At 43.4% G+C, this 9,574-nt stretch overlaps 1 pseudogene; it reads left to right on the plus strand.

The window, feature by feature from the left end:
* The first annotated feature begins 2,113 nt into the window (after positions 1-2,113).
* LOC129685301 (acyl-CoA-binding protein-like) lies at positions 2,114-2,831 on the plus strand (annotated as a pseudogene).
* The last annotated feature ends 6,743 nt before the right edge of the window (positions 2,832-9,574 follow it).

Genomic DNA, 9,574 nt, shown 5'->3' on the forward strand with positions numbered 1-9,574 from the left:
AGATGAACCAGGACTCCTGACACTGGGTGGCAGACACAGTGCCATGAGCAGTGCCCCCACCCCAGGCTTCCGCAGCTCTGATTATTATGCCTGATTCGCAAGACCCCAAAAAGACCACCAGGGTCGAGTCTGTAGAAAAACACATGAGCTTGAGCTGGGACTCTCACAGACACCAAGGCATTGGCATCTAGCTGAGAGCCCCGAGTTCCGGACTGTGGGTGATTTATAGGGCCCAGTCCCCTCCCAGTGTGCCCAAAGCAGGGGATTCCAGCCTGGCAAGCTTCTAGTGGTTAAAACAGAAAAGGGGATGCTACATTTCAAAAATGATTTGCTGTGGGAAAATGTCAGGACCTTGAACGGTTCTGGCTTTCTTTGTTCTCTCTCTTGTGTGGCGGGGGTTGGGGGGTGGCCAGCCTTGGGTTTATGAGCTTTGGGGTGAGGAGCTCAGTCTGTGCCATTTTCAGGAGCAAAGCTATGAGTTGGGGGCCATCAGGACCGGTTTCCTGGCAGCAGAACCTCTCGTGAGCAGCAAGGTCAGCTCTTCCCTGCAGCTGGCTGCATCTGCCCAGAAGCAGCAAGGTCAACTAGCCTGACAGGTTTTAAACTTTTTAGCTCAGCACCCCAAAACCTAGTTTTTCATTCTCTGGCCTCTCATGATCTGGTTTTGACATTAAGGCTCCCTCCTCCCTGTGGTCTCAGGAGCTGACCTCAGACTGTCAGGTGCGGTGGCAAGGGCCAGTCTACAAGAGTGTCTGGATGTTGCCACAAACAGAGGTCCGAGCTGTACTCATCAACACCCAGACACCACAAACTTCCCAAAGAACTTTGGGGTTCCCACAAATAACCACAAAGCCTCAGAGCATGCTGGGGTCGTCTTTTGTGCAGTGTGTAAGGCCTGTATCTGTATTATGCAGATGCTGATTTCTGTACAGCAGAGAGCTGAGTCCGGGCCGGACTTTGTATTGCTCTTATGGCAGCATAATTTGTAAACACTTCCTCCAACACTTTCTGAAGTTTAATAAAGAGCTGACAGCCTATAGCAAAGGCAGGAAAGAGAGGCACGACTTCCGGAAGAGAAAGGAACTCTGAGAAGGAATCTGACTCTGCTGCACACAGGAAGAAACAAGTGCCAGGACTAAGACTGAGAGGTAACAAGCCACATGGCAGAAAGTAGATTAATATAAAGGGGTTAATTTAAGATAAGAGCAAGTTGGGGGCTGGAGAGATGGCTCAGAGGTTAAGAGCACTGCTTACTCTTCCTAGAGGTCCTGAGTTCAATTCCTAGAAACCACATGGTGGCTCACAACCATCTATAATGAAATCTCGTGCCCTCTTCTAGCGTGCAGGTGTACATGCAAAAAGAACACTGTATACATAATAAAATAAATAAATATTTTAAAAAAAGGATAAGAGCAAGTTGGGGACAAGCTGAAGCTAAGGTTAAACTTCCATAATTAATAAAAAGTCTGTGTGTCATTGTGGGAGCTGGTGGTCCAAAGAAAGTCCTGTTTTAATCCGTGTCCAACATGAGGGCACGAAAATCCAAGATTAGGACAATGGATTCAGGCTTTAGGCCAAGAGTTCCAGACTCCGGAAAGCCCTAGCAGCCGAAAGGGAGGAGCTTTCGCAGCTGAGACAAGCAGAGCAGCTGAAGTCAGCAACTTGGTGGGAGCTTGGGGAACCAGGGCTTCAGGGCACAGCCTCTTTAAGTAGCCCAGGGCAGTTCTGCCTCTGACTTGAACTGATTGGCCTGCTCTTTGATCACCTCCCCCTGAGGGGGAAGCAGCATTACCAGGCCACAGAAGAAGACACTGCAGTCACTCCTGATGAGACCTAACTGACTAGGATCAGAAGGAAGGAAAAGAAATCCTCCCCTATCAGTGGACTTGGGGAGGGGCATGCATGCAGAGGGTGGAGGAAGGGAGGGATTGGGATGGGAGGAGGGAGGGAACCACAGGGGGGATACAAAGTGAATAAAGTGTAATTAATAAAGAATTAAAAAAAACAAGAACCCCAAGGCCAGCCCCAGCGAGCACTTGAGCAGCAGTCTGAAAGCAGTGTGGAAGGGGGCAAGGGTGCCCAGGCACTCTGTAAAGATACTTTGTAAATGTGCATGAAAGGTAAAGTCTTCAAAAAAGGAAAGAATTTGGGGGAAAATAAAAAGGAAAATATGTTCTTTGTTAAAATTCAATGACAAAGGACACTTAGACCTTTTAAATTTTTGTTTCAATTATCACCATAAAATAATTTTATTTTCATCAAGGACTACAATTTTATATAACCTTCTTTTTTTGTTTTTTGTTTTTTTGAGACAGGGTTTCCTCTGCTTGTCTCAGCTGCAAGAAGCTCTCTATCCGCAGCTGCAAAGCACCCCTCTCAGAGCCTGCAGGAGGCACAGTTTGCTGCTGTGGACAAGCTGAATCAGTACATACCCCGCACCTGGGATCAAAACAGAAACATGTTTGCGTAACATAACTGAGTTTTTAAAGACAAAACTTTCCCCTGCAGCCCTCACTGCTGCCAGCTCTGAGCCTCCTCCTGTGCTTTTGGGATCCAGGTCACCTGGCCAGTGTGTCTCAGGTTGAATTTGACAAAGCTGCTGAGGAGGTGAAGCACCTCGGGACTCAGCCAAGCAAGGAAGAAATGCTGTTCATCTATCGTCACTTCAGAGAAGCCACCATGAGTGATATAAATCCAGAGCCTGGGCTAGTGAATCTCAAAGGCAAGGCTGAGTGGGATTCGTGAAATAAGCTGAAAGGGACATCCAAGAAAAATACCACAAAAGCTATGTGGAAAAGTAGAAAAGCTAAAGAAAAAAATATGGAACATAAAAGACCAGATTTGGTTGCCAGACGCACACATGACCTATGAAAATTAATTTTTTTCTATTATTGATAGTATGCCTCTGATAAATTAAGGCCAGAATTAATAATTGATCTTCCTCTCTGTGTAGTTTTTACCTGAAATCAATTAAAAACACATTTGTTACTCTAAAAAAAAAAAACAAAGACAACAACAAAACCCTCTCCAGGGTTACTAGAAAGCCTTCTCATTTCATCTCCATGCATGCAACCCTGACCAACACTAAACCGAATGGTACCCATAATATGGGTATCATATTTATTGGTGAGTTGGCAATGGGAACTCATCATAAAGCAAGAAGTAGTCCACAAACATTTGCCTGTTGGCTTCTACTGCAAACACTTTCCTGTGGTCAAAAGGGTGCTCCTTACAGTGATGGACGGATCTGTTCAGAGGCAGTGTCCTTCGAAGGCTTAGCTATTTAAAGATCGGTATCACAGAGGAACTGCTACCCATCTGAATCCCTCAGTGACCAGGATGCGGAGCAAAGGGGCCCGTGCCTTCCCTCACGGAGGAAACAGCTCAGCTGCCTGTAATCCTCATTCCTAGGCTGCTCACTCCTCCTGAAAAGGGGGCACCTATTGAACTGCGGGGACCAACAGAATAGTCACAACATTTTGCTAATGCACACATTATTAATGAGTCATCAACCACAGATGGAACCAAAACTAATGGAAAATGGCAGCCTATAGATGGTCAACCCTGAGGAAGGAACCAGAATCAGAGCAACACTATTGGCTGTAAGAAACAGGAAACTAGGAAAGCAAAAGGAAAATCTCTATCTTCTCCAATTCATGGTGCATGCAATTTATGGTATAACTATATGGTCACCAAAATGCAAAACCATTAATTGGCAGATAAATGACAAAGATATCTGGTTATGGGACGCATGAATGGAAAAGCAAAAACTTAGCACAGACATTACATTTTATATAGCTCAAACAGGCAAAACAGACAAAATGTCTGAAAATAATGAAATAGTGGACAAATTGGCATCACGTTTAATTAAGACTTGAGTATGAAAATTTGCCAGAATAAATTCAGAGTAAATCAACAGGAATGCTGGACTGCGCTGTAGCTCTCGTGTTTAAAACTCTCCTTTATTTTGGGGTATTTACGCCTCCCTTCCACCAACACTCCAACCCTAGGCAGGACAGAGGTTAGTGCGGAGGAGGCTGGTAGGGGATCTGCCAATCTCCATGGACAGCAACGCAGCCAGCAGTCTCCTCCCGGCCGCTGCGCCCCGGAGCGTTTCTCTCCATCTGTCTACCCCAGACCTCCACACCGCCTGTCTCACGGGTCTCTCAGAGGCGGCTCGCCACACCAGACCTCTCTCTCAGGGCTTCAGAGCCCGAGACCACGCCCCTCTCTAGACCGCACCCTGCCAGCTGGCAAAGGCCACGCCCTGACCACGCCCCTCTCTGGACCGCTGGTGACCAGCGGGCAAAGGCCACGCCCTGGTCACGTCCCTCTCTGGACCGCACCCTGCCAGCTGGCAAAGGCCACGCCCCAAATGAGACAGTTATCAGCTGTGGACAAACTGAAGTCCAACTAAAATCCCACACTGGGCATTAAAACAAAACATATTTACATAACATAACTGAGTTTACAGAGACACCAAAACATCCATTACAGTACACACTGGAAAAACTTGGAAGTTTACCCCTAATGCTAAAAGTAAGGGAAAATGGAGAATGAAATTAAACCAGTACAACCCTATGAGGATAACTAGCATAAGGAATCCAGGGCCAGGGCGCCGTTCACACCGTTAATCCCAACGCTTGGGAGGCAGAAGCAGGCACATAAAAATGACAGATATTTACATTTAAAAGCTGCTTGCAAAAGGTAGGCTGAAATTCATAATGATGTCTTCTGTGATCTAAAAATAAATACACGTAAACCTTGAATTTATCTCTAAAATATAATATATATATCTAATATATATTATAAAATATATATTATATAATATATATAATATAAAATATATATTACATAGAGAGGGGAATATAGTATATTTAGCCACACATACAAAGGTATATTTAGTTTCAATTTTTCAAAAGAATTTTTTAATTTAAATTGAAAGATAATACTTTTTCTGTTGCCACAAAACATTTTCCCTAGGAAAGCTACAACCTGCCAGAAAAGGACCCCCCCGCCCCAGGTAGGGTTGGGGTGCGGTGCTGCTCTCATTTTTCCAGGAGAAAAAAAGCATTAAAAATTTTTTTTAAATTACTTTTTTGCCCTTTTATAATTCATTTAATTTTTATTTTATGTGCATTTAGTGTGAAGATGTCAGGTCTCCTGGAACTAGAATTACAGACAGTTGTGAGCTGCCATGTGGGTGCTGGGAATTGAACCCGGGTCCATTTGGAAGTGTAGACAGGGCTCTTAACCACTGAGCCATCTCTCCAGCCGCAAATAAAATCATTTAACTAGGGAATCCAGAGACCACTGGACAAGTGAAATACCTGAAGCAAAAAGACAGATCAGGAGAAAATGTCCCAAATTGGCCAAATGGCACTGCGCACCTCAGGCTTGTCTCTGCTGCCCTCTATAGGCCTAAGTTGTAAATGATCTTTATGAGGTTCCAGATCATTAAAAACGTCCCGCGGACTGCGGGGCTGCAGCCTGGCTGCTTCCTGCTCTAAGTCCACACATGCTTGTTACAGGGAAAACCAAAACCTCTGCCTCATTTCAGGAAAGCCATGAACTATGGGACAGAGAAAAACAAAAAATAACGGTCTATTCCGTTACCGCTAATCTCATCATCTTTTGGTTTTCATTAACTCCTTAAAACTCTTTTAGTATATGAATATCTCAAAAGCTATAAGATTATTGCGTCCATATAAACTTTCTGGGGCCGAAGAGATGGCTCAGAGGTTAAGAGCATTGATTGCTTCTTCCAGAGGTCCTGGGTTCAATTCCTGGCAACCATGTGGGGGCTCACAGCCATCTATGATAAGATTTGGTGCCCCCTCTGGCCTGCAGGCAGAACACTGTATACATAACAATAAATCTTTAAAAAAATTAAAAAAGGCTTTCTGCCTCGATATAGCAGTCACACGGAGCACTGACTCATTCTGGAAATACGCTTCAGCTAGCTTCTTGTCCACGTTGTCAGGTTTGAGGCTGAAGCGGGTAACTGGCAACAGTTTGTGTACCTCAAGCCTCTGAGATCTGTTGAATACGGCATTTAAAGCGCTTAGGTTTTCCACCTGATTGCCGTACCACTAACCACTAAGCAAAGCTCCCCAGGCCTCTTCTGCCACCAGGTTCTGCAAACAATGGACACCCTTGGGTTGCCTGTGGTGTTCTATCTAGCCAGGATCGCCACTAAACTGACAAACACCGCCCAAAGATCAGCTTCGGACTACAAACTGCTCAGGACATTGCTGAGTTCACAGGGGACTGACACGAATATTTTACAGAACTCTGAACTCAAAAATATTTAATCCTATGGACTGCCAAATACAACCAAGCTGGACCCTGTAGAAAGCTTGGCAGAAATAGCTTCATTGTTGTGAATAGCCTTACTGTGTTTGAGTTAAAATCTTTCCTTTTTATTTACACAAAAGGGGAAATATTGCAGGATATTTGATCACATTGTGAACACCAAGATTGTGTTGTTTGCTAGAAAAACCTGTTCCTAGTTGTGGTGTGCCTCAGCCCTAGCACACACACTTTTAATCCAAGAGCTTTCTGCTTGAAATAAATAAAATCAACCATAGGTCAAGAGCGACCTTGACAGGGAAGAAACAGCGAAAACACATAGCGAGTAAGAGGAAGTCAGGAGGACGGATAGAGGCGCAGAGGCTTGCAGGGCCTTTGAGGCTTGTGTGGTAGGGGGCACCTCTGCGCCAATGGCGTCAATGGTGGTCGGCTGAGGAGGAAGGTCAGCTCTCTCTGCGCTTGCAGGCTTTCACCCCAGCATCTGGCTCCCAAGTCTTTATTGCTAAAATTGAACATTTGAGATTGTGTTTAAAAACACAAACTAGAACAGAGAACCATCTAGCTGATTTGTGCTCACCACATATTTCATACCTGCGTTGATGCAGAACTGTGTATTACCCTTAAAAGTTACATTCTCAGAGCAAAAGGACCAGACACCGACCAAGGCGAGTAGCGCAAGTGATGCAGCCTCACAGACGTCCTCAGTAGCATTTCCCCAGAAATCTGCATCCTGAACAAGTTCAAAATGGCTGGCCAAGGGGGTCTAACATCAGTCTGTTCCATTCAGGGGCTCAGGTAAGCCCTGGACCTTCCCACCCCACAAAGACTGAACGGCAAATGATACAGCTGGTTCTCCTAGGACATGGCCATAACCCGGTTTTATTAGGGTTCCCCAAAGATGCTGAAGCCTCGCCTCAAGTCAGCAGGAAGCAATTTTAATAGAAAGACACCCCATTCCCAAGAGGTGGGGTGGGTGGTTTTTGGTCATTGGATAGGTGATGGATATTTGTCATCATTTAAGTGGGGAGGGGCTGGTCACACATTTTTGATGGTCTTGGTCAGGAAGGAAATAAATTAAAGGAGGTAAGATTCAGGGATTTCTTCCTCCTTTTTTTCTTTCCTCTTTCCTTATTTCTCTCCTATCTAATGTTAGGGGAAAAGGGGGGTAAGAGGGTGAAATGAAAAAGGGGAGATAGAGGAACGATAGGATAAAAGGTTAGATTATGGAATCTACTTTTAAACAAGCCAAATATTTTACATTGGTATAGATTTTTGAATATTGATACAAATTTAAGGTCATATTTTGTTACAACATTTAATATATATGTGTGTGTGTGTGTGTGTGTGTGTGTGTGTGTGTGTGTGTGTGTGTGTGTTTCAACGCTTGTTTAAGATATTGTACCTATGCTACCTGCTTTTAGGGAGACGTCTTTATCTGGGCCTACTTGAAGATCTACTTATGCCCTGAAAGTTGTGACTCAAATAAAGACACCAGAGACCTCCTTATGAGGCTCTGACTCCAAGACAGTCTTGGAACCTCTGCCTCTGCACTTACTCAGGACAAAGTAAACCGAAAATGGCAAACAAGATTTGGCAGATGAGAGGAGTTGGCAGCAGATCAGATTAAAAGCCTATTATACGAGCAGGCAATTATGGGGCACGTAGGTTTGGGAGCAGCATAAGGTATGCCACTCAAGAAAAAGATGCAGCAACTACGTCAGACTGGGGGAGAGACCTCTGCCTGACATGGGGCTTACACTGATGGACAAAGAACAGTGTGGAAAATTATAAAATTAGAAAAGGGAGCACATGCAGGGCCACTGTGGAGTCATATGACCAAGGAATAAAAGAATACCAAGATTAGACATCTACATAAATCCTACAAATATATAAAATATAAACATTGTATTATAGCAGACATTTAATAGTATTTTCTTTACTGAATAACTACAATAGCTTTGGCCTGAAGGTTTTTCTTGGATCTAATAATAGTTAGCACTCTGACCATTAAAAGTGGGTAACATGGTGTCTGGGACAAGCTGGCTTGGAGATTTTCTTTCTGGAGAGTGCCCCTGAAACTGCAAGTCTTAAAAGTGGGGTGATGGTTATTAATGTTTAATAATAATTTATCTTTTCCTTAAGCAACGGTTACTCCTACACCAGCTGTATACCCAAATCACCACACAGAGACTAGGATTTATTTAGTTAACCTACAGCACAATGCTGGGCAATAGTTACTCCATCCTAAGCCTCCAAGCCTGCATAGTTTCCTCCCATTCAGATTCACCCATTATACTTGCTTTTCTCAATCCCATTCATTTCTCCTGATGTCTCCTCATCCTCTCCTCTCAGATCTCTCTTACCACTCGCTTCCTTCTCCTCTCCTCTGGACCAGGATGTCCCACCCTATTCTCTCCATTGCTCAGCATTGGCTGGTTGTTTTATTGACAATACAGAGAACAAATGGTGGCATGTTTACACAAACTTGAGACAGGTGATGCTTAGAATAAGCATCACAATGCAATGTCCAGATTGAAACCAGATAGTGGGGTAGAGAAATCAGCATTTGAATGAACAAAGGTAAATTGTATACATTCCACAAGAACCTTATATTTAACATTTCCCCCTTTAAGTTCAATAAAAGCCTCCTTCTCTTTCAATAAAATAATAATTTAAAAACACTTATGAAAACTATTATGTAAGATTTACATGTACAACGTCCAGTCCATGTGAAATTGGCAACTTAGGAGAAAGTATTTGATTATCTATCCTATCTTGAGAAGTTTAGAATTCTATACCTAAATTAATTTTTATCCTTATTGGTATTACCTATATAAAAACATTTTCTTAAATTTTAAACAACCTAAGCTTAATTGTGGAACTATAACTATTTGGTCTTCAACCCCACCAGAGACTTGAGAAAGAATAAAATTAGTTATTTCAGTAAATAGAAAGTGCATATTAGCAGCTTCCAAAAAAAAAAAAAAAAAAAAAATAGAAAATTGACAGAGTTTGCTGCCTGAACAGTCACCCAAAACTCTCTACAATGTTGGAGCATCATCTTCAGCTTTCTGACTCAGTATATTTGACAGTCGAAAATATGAAGCAGGAACTATTTAGGACTTGCTTACCCTGTCTTGGCAAATTTTGGCAGTGTACTTGTCCTGCATTTAAGCTTGCTCATTTTTGGCAGAATTCTGTCTGTCATGAAGAGAGGGCATTTTCTTTACCCAGCTGGCTGGTTTGTCACATTTGAAGCCAT

The sequence above is a fragment of the Psammomys obesus genome, unplaced genomic scaffold (genome assembly GCF_907164565.1).
Source record: "Psammomys obesus unplaced genomic scaffold, mPsaObe1.curated_primary_1811, whole genome shotgun sequence".
Lineage (NCBI taxonomy): Eukaryota > Metazoa > Chordata > Mammalia > Rodentia > Muridae > Psammomys > Psammomys obesus.